The 20,589-nt window shown below is 44.0% G+C and overlaps 1 protein-coding gene and 1 long non-coding RNA gene across 3 annotated transcripts in view; both read left to right on the top strand.

Annotated features, from left to right (window-relative positions):
- The window catches only part of LOC112062583 (scavenger receptor class F member 2-like), a 105,205-nt gene that overhangs the window by 57,316 nt on the left and 27,300 nt on the right, over window positions 1-20,589 (top strand). The window lies entirely within an intron of this gene.
- On the top strand, window positions 3,387-15,616 carry LOC114484535 (uncharacterized). 2 transcript variants are annotated; one of them, XR_003677577.2, is made up of 4 exons: window positions 3,387-4,199; window positions 10,118-10,176; window positions 10,577-10,906; window positions 11,893-15,616. It is a non-coding gene; the product is annotated as an uncharacterized lncRNA (long non-coding RNA). The 2 variants fall into 2 exon arrangements; XR_003677576.2 differs by having other exon boundaries at window positions 10,118-10,906.

Raw genomic sequence — 20,589 nt, 5'->3', positions numbered from 1 at the left:
CCTCCTCCACTGTTTTCACTGTTGTCACTCATGTACTTTAAAAATATTATATGGGGCTTCCCTGGTGGCACAGTGGTTGAGAGTCCGCCTGCCGATGCAGGGGACACAGGTTCGTGCCCCAGTCCGGGAATATCCCGCATGCCGCAGAGCGGCTGGGCCCATGAGCCATGGCCGCTGAGCCTGTGCGTCCGGAGCCTGTGCTCCACAACGGGAGAGGCCACAGCAGTGAGAGGCCCGTGTACTGCAAAAAAATAAAAATAAAAAAATTATATATATAAAACAAAACGTGTGTGAGCTAAGTGCCAATACCTTTGGTATAGAGCAAATTGGAGAGGAGAAAGATGGAATGAGAAGAAGGGAAAAGGAGACTGGGGGGATATTGACCAACCCAACCTCAGGCACCAAACACAGCACAGTCTTCTAGAAAGTTATGCAGTCCATGTGTCTGTTCTATTAGAGGAACAGGGTTTGGTTGCCTGTAATAGAAACTTGGTTAATACTGGCTCACACAGATAGGAATTTATTTGAATCACATAACGAGAAACCTGGGATGGATAGGCAAGGGCTAGGGAAGTAACCCAATGATGCTGTCAAGAACACAGGCCCTCTTGGTCTTTCTCTTCACTGTCATTAGAATATTGGCCTGCACATCCTCTGTTGTTGCCTTTTGATCTCAAGATGGCTGCTGCAGCTCCAGATATCTCCTGTGCATTCAAGGCAGAGAATTGGCACGAGCCCTTTTCCTGGTGTTTTTGTTTGTTTGTTTGTTTGGTTGGTTGGTTTTAAGTTGGGACGGAAAGCTGTCCTCAGAAGACATCATATGTTTAATTAGCCATGAATGCATGAATAAGCACATGCATATTCCTTTCAGTCACTGGCCAAATTACCATGACAAGGTATGATTCTTTCCTTAGGGCTGAGGAAGGGCCTGTGCTTCAAGAGATTAAAGAATCAGGGTTCTGTAAGCCAGGAAGAAAGAGGGAGGGTAGCTGTCAGGTAGGCAATGGACAGTGGTGGCCATGGGCAGAAACTGGGAGGGGTGGCAGATAATGGTGGGAGGTGGCTGCTTGGAAGGTCCGAACTGGAGCAAGCTGTCATCTTTACTGGGGGAGCAAGGGGGTGAGAAATGAAGATCAGGAAAACGAAATGTCCAAATAGTTATTCAATGTGGGTAAAACCAGAAGGGCCGACTCAGCCGAAGAAAGCCGAAGCCCGTGGCATTTCCAGAGCTGGAACAGGGCCCCGGAGCCCACGTCAGGGCCCAGATGGAGCAAATAGAATTCTGCTGAGTGCCTTGTTTCTGGCTCTGGTTTTCGCCTGGTGGGAGTTTACGTGACATTTAGAGCTGGCAAGCAGTTTCTGGCAGGTGTGGCAATCTCCGGGCCCTTAGACAACCAGTCAACTCTGGGTATAAACACAGTGTGCCGGGGCTAGCAGATTCCAGCACTGACCTGGAGATTGGGGAAGGGTTTTTCAGGGCCAACTTGGGAAACTGGCAAGAGTCCTAAATTCAGGAGGAGCCAGACTTACTGGGCACTTACCAGGACAAGAGCTTGGGAGCAAAGCTTAGGGGTGAAGCCCTGTTATTTGAGGGAGTGGAGGCAGGCTGGGATTAGGGAACTAGGAGCCCTTTTTTTTGCGGTACGCGGGCCTCTCACTGTTGTGGCCTCTCCCGTTGCGAAGCACAGGCTCCGGACGCGCAGGCTCAGCGGCCATGGCTCACGGGCCCAGCCGCTCCGCGGCACGTGGGATCTTCCCGGACCGGGGCACGAACCCGTGTCCCCTGCGTCGGCAGGCGGATTCTCAACCACTGCGCCACCAGGGAAGCCCTAGGAGCCCTTTGATTAAAGCTGGGACTTTAGGGAGGGACTGGCAGCCAGCGGTACCTGATGTAAGACCCCTGGGTGGAGCTGGCTCGGGTTAAATGCAGGGTGTCACATCTCAGGGTGCAGTTGGTGGTGGGAATTGAAGATTTGGCTGAGGCCACTACAGACAGGGATCAAGTGGTCCCACTTGGGGAGGGAGAAGAAAAGATGTAGGTTCAGAGAGGATAGATACAAGAAATATTTTGGAGATAGCACTTATGGGACTTGGCTAGAGGAAGACACGTTGGCGTTTGAGCCTTGGTGGCTGGCTTTATCAAAAATATGGAATGTCAAAGCAGCAATCATTTTTGATGCTAAAACCCCTTGAGGTAGGGACATTAGAAATTGATTATGTGAGACTGGGCTTGGGAGAGAGAGTGCCTCTGAAATAAAGGCTGGAGTCATCCATATCAAGATAGTGATGGGATTGAGACCGGATAGGGAGAGGGCATGGAGAAGTTCAGCTTCCATGACACGAAGAGAAATCATTTCCTCAAGTGGTTGTCTTTGTTTCCTGTTTATTTGATTTCCCCATGAATTCTTTTTCCAGATCTCTCATATTTCCAGTTGATTCTTCTTTCTTAATTTTTTCAGTTATACCCAATCTTCCCAGATATCTACATTCTCTTATGCCTTAAAGGGTTATTTAAATTCTTCAAGGATTAAAAACAAAATCAGAGGATACCAACTTTCCCATCCCTCAGACAAGGATTTGTGTTTATTCTTTATGATTTCCCTTAATAGTAATTGTTATTTATGGATAACTCCCAAGATTCTTTAATGATAGTTCTTTAAAAAATGGCCAAAGAAGAATGTGTTGCTGCTTCCTCCTTCATTCTGTAATCATGCAGCAAATGGGAGGAAGGGAGATGCAGGCTTATCACACCCATATCAAAATACTTCTATAGGGCTTCCCCGGTGGCGCAGTGGTTGAGAATCCGCCTGCCGACGCAGGGGACGCGGGTTCGTGCCCCGGTCCGGGAAGATCCCACGTGCCGCGGAGCGGCTGGGCCCGTGAGCCGTGGCCGCTGGGCCTGCGCGTCCGGAGCCTGTGCTCCGCAGCGGGAGAGGCCACAGCAGTGAGAGGCCCGCGTACCGCAAAAAAAAAAAAAAGAAAAAAAAACTTCTATAGATTCAACCTGACCACACCCTGTAGCTTGGAAGGAATGTTCCTTTAAGCCTTTCTGTACTAAGTTAGAGGTGGGATTTTCAAGATTTATATTAATAAGGAAAAAGAAAAATAATTAAAATCAATATCATAAAATAGCTGGTTTCATAAGTTGGTGTAAGAGTGCCTAGTACAAGTAATACATAGGAGAAAGGTGTATGTTCTCAACAGTCAGAACGGCTAAATCTTTATTTGAACCTGTGATTTTGGGGGTAGAGGTGTCCACTAGTTTTTCAAACACACATGGCAAATGTAAAGAACTTTCCAGAACTGAAGTCAAAGCTATAGGTAAGGTAACCAAGTGTTGATGAGATCAGGACACTTTTGAGAGCAAAAGTCAGCGTTGGGAATAATTACGCACCGGAACTGCTCGGCACAAAAAATAGGACTTATGATCACCCGAGTTCTAGACCTCAATAGTTTGTTCACAGGTCACATAATTTAAGGTGCAATGAAATGAAAGTCAGGCATTTCCTCCTATTCTGGCCTCTAAGTTGAAGTGCTGTTTCGTTATATAAAATACAGGTGGTTCAAGGGCCTGGAAATGCCGAAATGAGATTGTCTTAGTCTTTAGGCTTTTCCTGTTGCTTTTCAAGTCAAGGTGACGGAGACCATGCTGAGTGGATTCAGGGCCCAGCCCTGTAGGTACTTAATGACTTCAGTGTGGGCTTTTAATCTCCTGCCCAAGTGTTATCTTACTTGCCCAGACAAGCCTTGCCCATTCTAGGAGAGTGTGGGAAAATTAACAATGCCAGAGCAACCGGGGAAGGAAAGAAATGTCTGAAGCTAGTAATGAATTGCATTAGTATTTATTTTAATGCGGTCTGGAAACGTACAGCTTGAAATCTCTGTGCTGCTTAAGGAGAGACCAGCACCCTTCCATGGAGGTAAAAAAATAAAAAGAGGATTGAAAAATATACAGAGCATAGCAATCTTTACTGCTGGAGCTAGCTCTCAGGAAACCTGAAGTGCTGAATGTAATAAAATGTTGACAGGAGTTTCACTTAACATGCGGAAACTCTGGACCAGAACGACATCTTTGGCACCAAAGGAAATCAGGAGAATAAAAGCAGTCGTCAGGATTTGAAGTAAAGCCACAGATTATTACCATCTGTACATTTTCCAGACCCCGTGCAAAACCAGAAAGCCAGGACCCAGATCGGAGAGTAAGTATATTGAACTCTGGGGTATGTTGTTACAGGGAAGAAACTCAGAAATTGGTCTGAATTTTAAGTACAATGCTTCATAAAACCTGACAATTTTTTTTTTGTCCGGTGACCGTGTCCTAATAATTCATTTGTGGAAAATCTGGAGTATCAGGAGGAGTTATTTGTGTGTTTCTTGTGGGAGCTACCATTGTTATAAACCTTTATTATACCAGGGCTTCGTACTTTCATGGTTTCTCTGTAAATGTAGCATTATTTGTAAATTGCTCTCCAATTTCAGATTGTTCTTATATAGTGTGTTTTCATGTTCTTTCCAGAAACTTGTGGAAAGATCATCATGGGACACATTTCAGTGTTTGGATAAATGATTGGCTCATCACTGTCACATATCACTTAGCTAGTATTTTTCTGTTTATTATCCAAAAGAAGGTACTTTCAGATGAGCCTGCATTAAACATCTTTAGATTAATTTTCTGCCGCATGTTGACTGACATTATAATTTGAGCCAACAGCTACCTTCCTTACAGTTCAGACCCGTATAGGGACTAAGCATAAAACACAAAGCTTTTAGATTGTGTGTGCTTTAATCAGGGCTGATGTTTGTTCAGAGATCTTGGACCTCAACTTGTAAAGGCTAGCCCTTGAAAAGCTAGATTCACTGAGGGGGGCTGGGGATGGGAGGGGAAGAGGGGAGATGAGCTTGTTCTTTTTCTATAAAAAGAGAATGTATATTTTAAAATAACAAGTAGTGAATAAGAGGGGCCAGTGTATCTAAAATGTTTACATAAAAGAGTTAAATCCGATGGCAATGGGACCATTAGGTAAACTATTTGACATCTCATTGAGAAATAGAAACTTTCTCATAAATGGGCTTGATATAAAGCTCTGAGAATAAAATTTAATGGGATGGTTTTAACTTGGAAATAGCAATTAATGACAGATTGCAGAAGTCAGCCAATTAATTGTCACTTAGTGCTTTTCTATCCAACACACATGAAAGATTGTTTATAAACAGGGAATATTTTTTTTTAATGTGCATACGAATTTCGTATAACACTTGGCAGCTCTTGTCTAGTTTGGCAGCATTAAAATCTTCACTCTTAGACTGGTCTTCTGGATATGAAATGTTCCGTGGATGGATATGTTCTTTCCTTGCAAGCCTGTAAATCTTAATGTTTAGCGAGACATTCTTCTCTGCAGTGTTTTTCTTCGGTCAACTTAAATTCTCAGCATAATTTAATGTGAAGTGTTTGGCCAAATTAAAATGAGGGGAGGGTCCCACACCTGTTGAACCCTAGGTTAGCAACTAAGTTGAATTACACACATTGTGCTTAATTCTGAAAACTACTCTTCCCAGCGTTCACTTTGCAGTTAAGGTGTGTGTATGCGTCTCTCTCACTGCAGGGTATGCTTTCTTGTTAGGACAGCCCAATCCATTTCTTTAATTAATGATGCAGATTCTTAGTTCATAGACCAGTCTCAGGGGAGTAATTTAACATACGTGAAAGGGCTCATGAGGCTTTCTGGACTCTTGGGTCCTATTGGATAGATTATTGCTTCCATATATTAAATGGACCCCAGTGTTCTCAAAACAGTCATATGATTTCCACATGTTCATTTTTTCTTGCTGGAAGGTGTAACTTACAGCAAGAGTAGCTTAGAAATCCAAGCTTATTCTTGAAGAAAAACTAATAGGCATGTTTAGCAAGCTTTTAAAAATAGCTCAGTGTGGGAAAATCTTCAGTGAAGTTTATGAATATGTTCCTAACATATTTTTAAATGTGTGTGTAAGCATCTTAAAGCTTACGAGAAGAAGCGCTAAATTGGCATAGTTGATTTCTCCTCTTGCAAAATACTTGTGAGCAGCAAGGTCATATTCAGCAGAAGGTACAGTTGGAATGACGGGTTGAGGAATGTTAATGATTTTTCTGGAGGTGTGCGAGTGGTGTGTGCAAGCCCTTCGCCTCCATCCTGGCTTCTTCTTTTTTTTTTTTTTTTTAAATATTTATTTATTTATTTGGCTGCGTCAGGAATTAGTTGCGGCATGCGGGCTCTTCCACGGGGCACGCGGGCTTAGTTGCCCGGTGGCATGTGGGATCTCAGTTCCCTGACCGGGCATCGAACCTGCGTTCCCTGCATTGGAAGGTGGATTCTTAACCACTGGACCACCAGGGAAGTCCCCATCCTGCCTTCTTTTTGAAGTGACATCTGGCATTTTAGCTGCTTAGTGATGCCAGCTCGATAGGAATCTTGAGATCATCACGCAAATTCTGGGACCGCTCGGGTCCCAGCTGCTCCAGTGTGGGTCCGGAGCAGGGCAAGCCTCGCCGAAGCTGGCAGCTGCCTTGGCAGGTCTGTTCTGAGTCAGCTTCCCGTCTAGAGTTTCATTCCTGGCCTGGCTGGGGGCTCCCTGATTGGTTTGCGTGGAGTCTTGCTGCAGGGATGTACCTCTCGCGGACGCGTCCTCGGTGTGGACCCCGGGACCCAAGCAGGCCAGCCCTAGGAGATCCGTCTCCAGCCAAACCAAAGGGCCACCCAGGGATCTGCCTCCCTGGAAGCCGCCGCGGCTCTCAGCCACTTGTCCCCGGCTGACTCGCAGCAAATGGCAGAGCGGGTCCAGAATCATAAAACTGTCGTCTTGCAAGTAGCTGGTGAGGCCCCTGGGGCATGATGACGCCCTCGCCACAAAACAGTGGGGGTGTTTTGCTCTTAGGGAAAAGGGGGAGGAAGGTGTCACGTTGCTACTTTAAAAATCGGGGTTTTTTGCAGGGGTGTCTGTTGAAAAGTTATCGCATATGTATTCACGTCGGTAGCTCTATTCTCTTCGGCACTTACCCTACGGGATTTAAGCCGTCGACTACCAACTCTCATCGAGAATTTGCTATGGAAAGTCCTGAAGGTTTGGTCCGTGCCATCTAAATGAGGAGAGAAGGCACATGAACGGCAGCGAATCATACGAGTGTATAATTAGAGCCAGGTTGTGTGGTGCCGGCCCGAGTGCTGCAGGGGCTCAGAGGACAGACGTGCGGCCCGCCTTCCTCGTCCGTCTCAGCGGTAACCCTCCTGCCTCCTGCGAGGTTACCCCAGCCCCGCCACCTCCCGCTGCAGCCTAGACCCTCTGCTTCCCGTGTACTAACATGGCAGCATCCCGCCTCTGTGATTTTGAGGTCCCGCCCTGACTCAGCTTCTCCTCGAGCCCTGTTCTTTTACCTCTCCAACGTGTATGAAGTGCCTGGGCACCAGGCGTGCGTCTAGGCATTGAGGGTGGCACGGTGACACGACAGGTGGGTGCCTGCCTCCTGGAGCCTGCGGTCCAGGGAGGAGGAGAGACGGGTACCTAGTTCACGTCAGTACAGTCGGGAAGCCACCCCGTGGGGAGGCATACGGGTCCCATGAGAACCCCTGGGGGCACCTGACCCGGAGCCCTGACCTCTCTCTTGGACTGCAGGCTCTCCCGGGTGACCTGTCGCCACCTGAAACACAGCGCGTCTAAGAGGAAATGATCTTTTCCTCCAAGTTACGTGCCCCCCATACTGTTCTGTTTCTGGCGACGGAACCAGCTTGTCCCCCACCTCCTTAGGCTGGACACCTGGGCGTCACACAGATTTCTGATTGCCCTTCAATTCCTCACCCAGTCGCTCACCCGCTTGTGTCAGCAACTCCTCCGTAATTGCCCTCAATTCTGCTCCCTACTTTCTGTTCCCATTGGCACTGCCAGCGGCCCAAGCCTCACCACTGCCTTCCTGCCCTCTTTAATATTTATAAATGGGCTATTTACTGATTCAGAGGAGGTTTACCAAAATTACCCAAGTAGTTAGTTCATGGTGGAAACATTTTAGAAAATACAGATAAATACAGAGAACGAAGGAAAGAAAGAAGGAAGAGAAAAGTCACGTTTCACCACTCAGATAGCATTCCTATTAAAGCCCTGATATTTAACCTCCTAAACTTTTCTCCACGGTATCCACATATGAAAAGATTCTCATATGTAAAAATGTGAAAAACATCTTACAAACTGTGATTCTATTCTCTATAGTGTTTTGGAGTCTACTTTTTTTTTTGGTATTTAGTCTATATATGTTCGTTCTCTGACGTCTGTAAAGATAATTATTTGTAATAATTTTTCATGGCTGAAATAATTTGTACTTTAATCTGTACACCATTTCAATCGTTGGTACACCACTCCTAGGTCATCTTCTTAAAACACTTTTCATTCTTGCTATTCTTCTGTGCAGAAAACCGTCAGTGGCTTTCTATTGCCTGCACACACACACGTACAAACATACACACACACACCTTCCTCTTTATATAGGGGGGTTTTTCTGACTTTCTTCGTCTTCGGTATTCCTTCCCTCATCAGGAATAAGACTAAACCACACTTTGGTGGTTATCATACAAGAACCCCTTATATGGTACATCTTGCAGGACGGAGGGACCTCCAGAATTATGGAGGGACGGTCATTGGCATGTCCCCAGCACCTCGCTCAGCACCTTGCTTCTCCCCCCGTCCATTCTGTCTTTTCCTTCACTGCTGTCCAGTGTCCTGGGGCTACCGATGTGACCAAGGCCCCTGCGAGCCCCGGCTCCTGCGCAATGAGAGTGGGGGACAGCTGTGTCAACACACAGATGCCATAGGGCAGGACCTTAGTGCCATGGAGGCAAAGGGCTCTGATGGGGTGACTTCGGAGCTAGTCTTGAAGTGCGCCAGGAACTTACCAAGTTAAGCTGATGATCAAAGAGGATGGGGGAGAGAAGTCTGCAAAATGGGGCGCCACGGGCAGTCCTTGGAAGGAAGGCGGGGAGCCGGAGTGCAGGTGTGGGTATGGCCGTGGTGAAAAAGAGATGGCAGGTCCAGGCGGGGAAGGACCTCTGCAGGGAGCCCTCAATCCATCCAGACAGTTTTCATCAGGCCAATAAAACGGTGAAGCACAGAGAAGCAGCCTGGCCCTTGCTCCCCAGGAAGTCATGATAGAAACCAAGATCAAGTTCTGTGTTTTTATGATTTTGATATTATAAGTCAAATCTGGAAACCCAGATGTTACTGGGCAAATCCAGCTTATTTTATTGAACTGACTGGATTTGTTTTTTTCTAGGCTAGCAAGAGACTCGAAAGCCTTTATGATGTCTTAAGACTTCATTTTCTTCATCTCAGTATTTCTTTTATTAGGATTAGTTCCTGTCAGTTTTATTCACTCATATAAAGGCAGTTTAGATGTGTGTGTGTGTGTGTGTGTGTGTGTGTGTGTGTGTGTGTGTGTTTACACATTTGTCAACCCATTAAAGCTCGGCCAAACTATAACTATACCTCTCTGGGGAAGAAGCAAAAACGCTTTCTGCTGTTCAAAGGTAATACATAATTCTACAATTAGAGATCTGTGTTTTTAAAATCATATCCCTTTTTGCTGATGTCTGTACCCATTTTGTATTTAGTTCACTGTGAATTTTTAACTCAAAGAAAATAACTCACTCCAGCTTTTGAATAAGGAGACCAGGAATTAGTCAAGCTTCACAAATAGCATCACACTGTTTTAAATTGTGAGGGATTTTCCATTTAGTCCAACTTCTTCATTTTACAGAAAAGGAAATTGAGGCCGTCATGGGGGAAGCAATTTGCCCAATGTGATGCAGCTAATCAGCTCAGCCAAAATCAGAATCCAGGATTTCTGGCTTCCAAGTCCTGTGACCTTTCCATTGCCCACTGCCTCCATCCTACTTTAAAAAAAAAAAAAGGGGAAAAAAAAAAAAAAAAAAAAGAAATGGAGAATTGAGCTGACACATTGCTTTAATTCTCCTGCCTCTTTACAGAGTGTGAAAAATCCTGATGTACTTTAAAAGAAACATTTAAAAATGTATCCGGACTTGTAAAGAAGATCAGGAATATTTGTGATATGCTAATTAGAACGTATCTCATTATGCAGGAAACAGGAAACTTGGCAGAGGGGGATGCTTTTCAGAGTAACTTAAGAAAACTTCAAAGGTAGGACAAAAGAGTGTTCTTTTTTATTTATTTGATAGTGTGTGGCTGCCATCAAATTTCTGATAGGGTCTGACACCTTTATAATAAGCCCCATAGAAACTGGGGGGATCTGTCAGACACATGGAAGGAAAAGTAAACAATTTCATTTCCATCCGAGTTTCCTCAGATGTAAGTGAGGGCCTTTCCCACGGGGCTCACCTGCCAGGCTTCTTCCTGTAGAAACTTGTCTGTGCTACCATTAGTCATTTGCCGAGGGATTATATTTTGGCAGCCACGCTAATCACTCCAAGGCGACCCACTAGTTGGAGAAACGGATCCTTCTCCGTTTTTACGGAGCACGAATCCAACGATGTGAGTCGTTCTTTGGGGGAAAAACGATCAAAGTGTATTTTCTCCCCAGGCCGCTAATTTCCCCAGATCTCTCCTAACCGGAAGCACTGTTTCTTCCAAAGAAGTTCTAAGTGCCATGAGGAGAAACACCAGAACTTGGTCAGATTTCAAGTTCAGGAGTAGACCTGAGCTCCCGGATGAGAGAAGAAGCCTCCCCCCAACCCTGGGGAGTCCAGAGAACCCCCCGATGAGAGTGGGCCATCCTGTCACCTTGGCAGGGCCTCACCCTGCTGCTCTGGGGCAAACAGGGACCCTCCTGCCCACTGTCTGCCGTTGCACCCGACTAGACCATTTCTGGTGCGTTTGATGCAAAGGTGAAGTTGCCCTGGCTGTGAAGCTGGTAGGTACCCGAGAAGGTGAGGGGGAAGGAGAGTACTCAGCTACTCTTGGCCTGTGACAGCCTCTAGGTAGAAAAGGTCCTGGGGAAAGATAAGGACACCTCAAGATACCAGTCCTGATTTTAGAAGTGTCTTCCAAGCAGGGTTTAGTAGAACACATGTGAATTTTACAATCAGAACAAACTGGTTTGGGAACCCAGTTTTGCTCTGCTGCCTGTGTGACCCTGAACAAGTTACTCATCTCTCTCTGCACCTCAGTTTCTTCCTCTGTGAAGTGGGTCGTGGTGATTACTTGAGGGGTTTTTTTTTTGAGGCTTTGATGCGATGACATAGATGAAGTGCCTAGCAGATTGTAGGGCTCCTTGTGGGCCCTCAGAAATAGGGAAAACAATCAGTATTCCTGTATTCACGATGATATAAACACCAGTGTGTCAAAAAACAGTTTAAATCAAGACCCCAAAGAGAGGCAAGACATCAACTGGCAGCTCGAGGAATTATCACAAAGTGGAGGCATACTCAGGGAGCGACCAACCCGGCGAAAAACGAGAATGTTAGCGGCGCCCCAGGGGGCCTCCTCATCCCTCCGCATCCGCCTGACTCCCCCCTTCCCTTCTCGCCAAGCAGCCGCTTCCCGAAGCTTCTAACACGCCACAGATATTTAGGGAGAGTCTCCTAGATTCCGGCCACGGCGGACAAGGTAGACAGGGTTCTCGTCCTCAGGGAGCTTACATTCTAGAGGCAGGAGCCAGACAGCAAAAAGATACATGAATAAATTAATCTGATGTTTTCTGATACTGCGAAGTGTTGTGAAGAAAATAAGACAGGTTAAGGGGCTGGAGAATGGCCACCAGAGGATCCTTCTGAAAGGGGGGTCAGGGAGGGCCCTTCCTGAAAAGTGACGTTTGGGAAGAGCTGGGGAGGGCCAGCCCCCACGGAGGGAGAAACCTGGGGTCTTATGATATTCCCTATGTCTTCCCCGTGGATCCAGAAGCCTGGAGGATGTCTGAAGAGCAGGAAGAAGGCCAGCGTGGAATGAGAAATCGGTCCTTGAGGAGGCAGAGTCCACATCGTGAGGGCCTGATAGGCTACGGGAGGAAATCGGGTTTTGTTCTAACTGCAGGGGGTCTCAAGGTCCACTGTCGTCAGTGCCGTGAAATGACGCGTGAATTGCTTCCACGCTGTCCCCCCAACGCCGTCTTGCTGAACGCAGGGTAACGCGTCCTCCTTTAGTAAAGCACGTTCACAGGTAGGGTCTCCTTTGATCCTCATGACCGCCGTGTAAGGTCCACTGAAAGGTCTGATCGTGTCCTGTGATCGAAACCGTGAGGCCTTAAGCCTTGTTGCAGAACTCCTTACCACACCAGGAGCACAGCCGTCCTCCTATTCGCACTGGTAATGTCATAATGGCTCAGAATCTTCCTGCCTAAGAATCCAGTTAACTCCTGCAGGGGCCAGGTGCTCTTGTGTCTCCCCAAAGGTTACCTGCGGAGCCTCCATCACAAGACGGTGCTCATGAAAGAAGGGGTCCCTGTCGAGTAAATGTGGACATGGGACACAGTGCCCCCTCCCCCTGGAGAGTCCCAAAGTAAAATGTTGTAAAGGCTCTGAGAAGTTCTGCAGTAATGAAATACTTTAACCCAGCCATTTGCCACCCCTGGCCACAGAACTGCTTTTTATACGCAGCATCCATTGACATCTGGGTCAGTTCCCGGAATGCCTTTTGGAAAATACCAGCCCGAAGAGTTGCTAGTTAGTGTTTACTAAATGGTCTCTTGAAAGAGTTCAATTATTTCGTGAGCCTAAAACTCTTCTCTATGTGAAAGGATTAGAAACCACGTTCGTAAAGCACTTCCATATGCTTAGCATGAAGAACCTGGACAAACGGAGATCCAAGGTGTTGAAAGTCATAAATCCACTTCTGTTTTGAACACTCCTATTGATTACTTTGTCCTTTGAACTCACAGCATTTCCATGACTATGGTGCCGTGGTGCGCTTGTACTTCTGGATACGAGGATGTCAAAGCCGGAACCAGTCTTACCTGGTTTAAGAGATAAATGTTCTGAACCACGCATGGCTTTGATTTGGGATTATTATCTACGAGGATATATATGTCCATAGAAAGGAGTCCATTTATAGATCCCTTGCAATCTTCTGTACCTGTTGCCGTACAGATTCCTCCTTTTAATTTTTTTCTTGCTCTTACCTAGGGATTTACACAACTATATCTGAAGCTGCAGGAAATGTTTTTGATAGATGTTCACAGAAACCTTCCTGAATTCTGGCAGAGTTTGTGGGAAAGTGCCTGATTCACTTCTAGCTTCACCTTTATAATTCCTCGCAGATTTTCATGTTTCCTAACACTTGTGTTTCTCCCCGTTTCCTAGCTCGAGCTCCATCTGTGTTGTCTTCTTCATTTTCTTAACTCTGTGGTCCACACTTTTAAAAAATATTACTTTATTTTAATACTCTGCCTGGAGTTCAGCACTTCTTAAATTAGGTTCTCAAAACAAAAAATTTTGAAATATGAAGAAACACAGAGGTAAATGGGGTTTTTTACTGCAGGACTTCTCAGTGCCTTTAATATTCTAATACACATTGTTAATCTCCAGAAGGGAGATAGAACAGTATTTTCCTGACTTATTTAACTACTGAACCTCTACCTCAACCCCTTTAATAGCATCTTGTAAGAATGTTATTCTGCAAATTGCTCTTTGCATCAAATCCAAACCTCTCGACCTATATTTTCCTTAACCATTTCTCCAGCATTATGTCCCATTACCCCTTTGATTATCTGTCCTAGTAAAACCAGTTGTTTTATAATCCTCCTGAAAAACGTTGCATTTCCCTGGGTTTAATCTCTTCTCATGATATTCCCTGTGTCTTCCCCGTGGATCCAGTGATCTTTCCTAGCAAATCTGGAATGGTTTATTTTCTTTCTTCTGCACCTACATCAAAGATCACAGTTCTTCAAATCCCAGCTACTCTGGGAAGACTTTACTGACCAAGCAATCCACTAAGAATCTCTCTTGGAGCTATTATGATCCGTACCTCACCTTTAGCCAGTACAGGCTTACCTCGGAGATATTGTGAGTTCGGTTCCAAATATTGCAATAAAGCGAGTCACAGGAGTTTTTTGGTTTCCCAGTGCATGTGAAAGTAATGTTTACACTATACTGTAGTCTATTAAGTGTGCAATAGCATTGTGTCTAAAAAACAATGTCCATACCTTCATTGAAAAATACTTTATTGTTGGGCTTCCCTGGTGGCGCAGTTGTTGAGAGTCCGCCTGCCGATGCAGGGGAACCGGGTTCGCGCCCCGGTATGGGAGGATCCCACGTGCCGCGGAGCGGCTGGGCCCGTGAGCCATGGCGGCTGAGCCCGCGCGTCCGGAGCCTGTGCTCCGCAACGGGAGAGGCCACAACAGTGAGAGGCCCGCGTATCGCGCAAAAAAAAAAAAACAAAAAAAAACTTTATTGTTAAAAAATGCTAACCATCATCTGAGCCTTCAGCGAGTCGTAATCATTCTGCAATAGTAGCATCAAAGATCACCATCACAAATATTAATAATGAAAGAGTGTGAAATATTGCGAGAATTACCAATATGTGACACAGAGACGAGGTGAGCAAATCATGTTGGAAACAATGGCACTGATAGACTTGCTCGACACAGGGTTGCCACAAACCTTCAATTTGTAAAACACGCAGTATCTGTGAAGGGCAAGAAAACGAGGCCTGCCTGTATTGTGAATGTTTACTGACTTGTGGTTTATCACATATATGCTGTCTCTGCTCCTTGGGGCTAAAACCTTTGTGTGTGTGTGTGTGTGTGTGCGCACGTGTGTGTGTGTGTGTGCGTGCGTGTAAAATGTCTCGCTGAGCTTTGCGCACAGTGGAAACTCCATATCCAAAAGGATAGTTTGTATTTTGTGTAGAAGATTGATTATCCATCTCTCTTCCCGGATACTAGGAGTAGGATGGGGCAGGATTGTTGGGTTACCTACGTCTTGGTCAATGAGGTGGGCGGAGGCTTTAGAAAAGGAACGAACAATTGCTGTAGAAATCACAGCAAGCAAACATATTAAGCACATAGAAGGGTGACTACAAAGCACTGTTAGTTTCCCTAAATGAGCTTACAGTCTGTTGGGGAGATACACACAATTTAATAAAAAGGCCATGCTAGTTGTACCCCAAATCATGATAGGAATATAGAATTGAGGCTGGTTAATGTAGGGTGGCATGGGGGGGCTGCAGGAAGGCAGATACAAGGCACGTAAGGGATGCGAAGAGCAAGAGTCGCCAAAGAAGAAATAGTGATTTAGGCTGAGAAGAAAAACGAATTACGAATTCGGAAGGCAGAGAGGAGAGAAAGGAAATTCCAAGCAGAGGGGAAAAATCGTGTAACTGACGCCTAGAAACAAGAAACCTTGGCGTGTAGGTTGCATGGGGAGACACTGTGGAGACCGAGGTGGGGTTTGGGGGAGTCCTGTTGTGAAGGCTTTGAACCACATGGGCACGGAGCGGCCATTGGAACAAAGTTTAAACCGGGGAGTGGGGCTTCCCTGGTGGCGCAGTGGTTGAGAGTCCGCCTGCCGATGCAGGGGACACGGGTTCGTGCCCCGGTCCGGGAGGATCCCACATGCCGCGGAGCGGCTGGGCCCGTGAGCCGTGGCCGCTGAGCCTGCGCGTCCGGAGCCTGTGCTCCGCAACGGGAGAGGCCACAGCAGTGAGAGGCAAAAGAGATTTTTATCAGCTAATATACAATGCATTTGGAGAAAAACCTTGAAATGGTTTCAAGAATAACATGCAAATTCCATAGAATTATCCTTCTTTAATTGTAAAATTAAACCAGAACACACGGTAGAATTATTTCAAGAACTTATGGAATGTAGCAAAACCTCAAAAGAGCGGAAATAAGGTGCCTGGCTTAACTGAATTTTCTGGTTTATTAAGAGTAAACCCTTTTGTTAAGAGTAAACCCATTTATTAAAAGTAAGCCATTTTTCCCCCTTCTCTGCTCTTGTCCATGAAAATGTCTTTAATACAGTACACTGAATACCCTTGAACCTTTTGGGGTTTATTTGGGGTTTGAGGGGTTTCCCCAGGTTCATTTGACGTTGGTATTATTCCTCATGGTAACAGATGAAATTCAGATGATTTTCTATAACTTTAAACAACTAAATCAACAGTGATTATGTATTTATTTTCTATGTGAAGGTTCTGGTTAGTGCAATTAAAGTTTACCAGTACAGTGTGATGCAGGCTGTTTTCAATATCGATGGCAAATACAAGAAAGCAAGCTCTTCTGCTGTCTTACAACAGTTTTGCCACCAAAAAGAAAGAAAATAAACAATAAAGAAGACAGAATCCACTACTTAAAAATACTGTCAAAGTTATTAAAAGTGGCTAGAAACTGACTATCATTGAAAGCTATTCCTAATCCATGTCTGTTATCCATGGTGCATATAGATTGATGGGTAGAAACAGATGTTCCTAAGGTAGGTATTTCTAAGCTCTTTTTTACTGTAGCCATAGGAATCCCATGAAAGGTTAAAAACTATAATGTATCACCTTTTCAACTTGCTAAGTTATATTTCCATCGCTGGAGGTAATTTGTATTACTGTATCTATATACCACCTGATTCCACAGTTTGAAAATAGGAAATGTTTTCATTCCTTAGATTACATCAGTGGAGGTGAAATTCGGCATGAATAAGTCTGAATACTTAGAACAGTAATTTATCATGCTGTTAATTTGCTAACTCAGAATCAATCTTTATTAATTTTGGCTTTACTAATTTTAAATTTTGTGATTAGTTGGATAAAAGTTGGACTAGGGTTATTTTTTCAGATTTGTGAACAGGCTTATTAGATTATATAATTGTATAAATAGAAACAATCAGTGACTATTTAAAGCTACTTAGGAGACCATTCTTTGGAAGTTTTCCTGCACTTGAAAAACGTTGATAAGCTATTTAAAAATCATTCATCTCCGTCTAAAGGAATCTCGGAGACGGTTTGCTTTTCCTCGCTTCTTTTTTTGTGATGTATTAATTCCAGGCGTTATTATGTCAGGCCCAAGGAATGGGTTTCTAATTAACAGAGGACAACTTTAAACAGACAATCCATAATGTGACATGGGAATCTTTACCAACATTTGTTTATGAGTTGATTTGGGGCAGCTCAGACCTCATATTTCCAAAGGAAAAAATCATTTAAAATAGTGAATAAATTTTTAGACGAAACTACCCACACCTATTTCATTCTTCATGCAGCTGTGAAATTATAGTACTAGTATCTTCGAACCATAATGCTATTATATAACTTACAAGAAGTCGAGTGCTAGAGCCATAGTATGATTAAAATGCCTATGGTGGGCTGGCTCACCAAAGTAGTACATTAATACTCGCATAATATTAGTAATTTCTTCACCTATACGAGGGGTAATGTTGGCTTTTTGTACTCTGGACTGTGACATGCATCACCATTTACAACCTTGTTTCTTGGGACAGTGCATTCTACAGCAGATTGTGGTTTATAAATTTGAAGTCAAGGAACACCTGTGTACATATTTGATTTATAAGAATGAGAGTAAACTGTTTAATAATAAGAATCTTTAGAGATTTAAGACTCTTTCTTTGAATAGTCATGTATACATGATTATGAGCCTCATGGCATTTCCATCGTGCTAAGACTTACAACATAATAATTACGAATTTCAGTTGTTGCAGTGAGCACGGAGGGTTTCAGTTATTACCACGTGAAGAGTGGAATTGCTGTTTAACAGGACCTTGTATGTTGATAGAACTTTATTCTTAAAAATATAAAAGTGTACTTTCTAAGAGGATTCTTTAAAAAAAAATTTTAATAGCACCATACTTGTTTCTTTTCTCTTCTTTTTTTTTTTAAAGTGAGGTATAGTTGATTTACAGTGTTATATAAGAGTATCCTTTATTTCACAGTCTTTATTAATTCCAGCTAGTCTTCCCCTGGCAAGCCCACATTCATGGAGTTTGTTGAATGTAAAAATGTTCTTGCTTGAAAGCTTACATGATTATATCCTGAAAGTTAAACTTCAGACCTAGAAACAAGGCAGATACTGGTTTTATGTGGCGTGTTTAATGCTTGCCTAAAGTTATTTATGAGCTTTGTATTTCTTTGATTCCTTATCTGTTTTATCTAATGGGAGGCCACAGTGATTATCATTCCGGTGAGTGGGCACCATTCCTGCCCGGGTTTAAGAGGAGATGCCACCCTTACACGGGAACCATGGCCTCTAGTCCTCGAGGTCAGATCTGGCGCTCCAGGTGTGCCCATGGTTTGTTGGGTTTTGTTTCTATTTTCTTTTTCAAGTCTCTTTTTCCCTTTAAGGACTATGAAATCCCTTCAGGGCATAAGAATTCTTTGCCCTCTTCTTGGCTGTCCTTCACAGGGCATGTCTTTTTTTCAGTACTTCTGATAGGCGTTTCCTGCTCTTTTTTCAAATTGCTAAACTGGAAAAAGTTTTTGAACCTTGAAAACTGTGTATCCTGATCTACTTTCAGGACCCATGCCAGGGAGTAAAATTACGCTAATTGCTTTTAATCTCCTAGTCACTTCAGTTTTGGTGTGAGAACATTGTGGTATGTGTGAACAGGTTTTTGTGCCAGAAGAATAATCGAAAACCCTTGCTCGGAAAAATAGTGCCATTAGGAGCCATAAGCAGCACATAATGGTGGCAATTAATGACAACCAGGGGCCAACTTACTGCCTGCCGTAGCTGACATTTTTTTTAAAGGAGTGAAACATATGAAGTTTATTTTATTATTATTATTTTTTTACTTTGTGTAAGTATTTTTACATCTGCTTGTGATTATTCTGCCTTGTAACTACCACCTCAGGCCCAGTTCTTTTTAGGGGGAAAAAAATGAATTCCTTATGTAATAAGTTATCATTTGGAAAATTTCTCTGACAGACCGTGAGCTCTTCTTATGAAACATTCGATACAAAAAAAGAAAAAAGAAAAAAAGTGCAGCTGTAATTCACTACAGGAATAGGGGTTTATAATAGAAAGATAGTGGATCTTATGTATCCAAGTTAGTTACTTTCGTGAGGATAAAAATGTGTACCTCGTATCTGAATGCAATAATGTAATACGAAGGGTTGCAGCTTAAAAAACCCTATCATATGGATAAACTAGAACTTACACCAAGACAGCAAGGCATCAAGGGGAGCCATTTGGATCTTGCTCAAGATCACTTATTTACTGGAAATATCTTCAGTTTAGGCTCATACTGAAGCATACACCCTAAAGGCAGAGTAATCGTCAGATTCCAGAATATGTATAAACATTATATGTACTTAAAAAAAAAAACACAAGTGCATTTAAAAAATTTAAATATAAGGAAGAAATACAAAAGCTATGCGTCAGAGACCTGAAAGGCATATTTAACGTTAATAACAAAAGGGGCCTCTTGCAGATTCTGAAGTGGTGGTTTTTAAAATTAGAAGCTGGGTATGCTGTAACCTAAGAAGCATATGATATAGCCGTTGCTAGGGTACGGGGCCTGCTTTTGCCAAAAGCTGAGTAAACAAACAAGATAAACCCACGTACATTGATGGCTCTGGTCCTGACAACTCAATGATCATCTGCTTTTTTTTTTTTTTTTTTAATTCTGTGTTTTCTCCCCCTCCGATATCTATGTATCTGACACTTTGGAATTCAGATCTGCTCTCATGAGATTAGTCAGTCATCTTTGTGGTTCTGCTGTTTGCTTTTTCAGTGAAAGTTTGAAGAGCGCTGAAAATCCTGGAATCAACCCTAAGACCTAAAAATTTCAGACCAGCTCGTTCCGAGACTAGTGCGTAAGCTGTGAATGTTACTGCTCAGATTTTTAAAGTGTTACTTATTTTTCAGACACTGTCTCTTTATTTTGAATGTGAAGGGAGTCTTAAGTCTTTTCCCTACATGTCACATCCTGTTGGTGCCTTTAGATCTGCCTGTCAGTGTTTCTGTATTGCGCCCATATAAAAATGGAGAGGTCGGGTTTGTCTCTTGGAGTGTTCTTGAGTTTAGGAGGGCGTTGAAGACGGCCTTGTCAACTTTGAAAGGGCTGTGCTAGCAGCACACGACATGTAACCTTGCTTCTGAGACGCAGTGATTCGGGATTGTTTGCGTAGATGCTGCGGGTGTAATACCACCCTTCACTGTCTCGCAGGTACGTTGAAAGGCTAAGTGGGGCAACGTATGCGCACAGGCTTTGAGCTCTTTGGAAGAGAGCTATTTCAACCAGGCATATCATTCCATTCATCCCCATTGTTACTGAACTTCTTCTAAAAATTGCGCAGGAAGCTCCATGGTAATGCGGGGCTGCGTTTGTATCAGCGCAAAGCTTCCAAGGCTGCCCTCCTTGGAATGGCTTGTGGCTTGTTGTAAGTACGTGGTGAGTGGACCATCATTCCATCTTCCTTCGAGAAGGGGTGCTCTGACTCAGATGCGGTTCTACCAGCATCCTAGCAGATGGCAGGAAACAGATTGCAGAGACTTGGAGAAAAAGAAAATAATGGCCTGGTGCATGCCAACCACGTTTGTAGCTGCAACTTCAGTTGGGATATTGTCTTATCGATGACATTGTGGGAAAGTCTTCATCCCCTGGGAAGAGTGAGCCTTTTGGAAGTCATTTTTCTTCAGGGGTGCCTGCTTTTCTC

This window comes from Physeter macrocephalus, chromosome 20, assembly GCF_002837175.3.
Source record: "Physeter macrocephalus isolate SW-GA chromosome 20, ASM283717v5, whole genome shotgun sequence".
NCBI lineage: Eukaryota > Metazoa > Chordata > Mammalia > Artiodactyla > Physeteridae > Physeter > Physeter macrocephalus.
The sequence above is the reverse complement of the archived record's forward strand: the minus strand, read 5'-3'. Positions and strand labels throughout refer to the sequence as shown.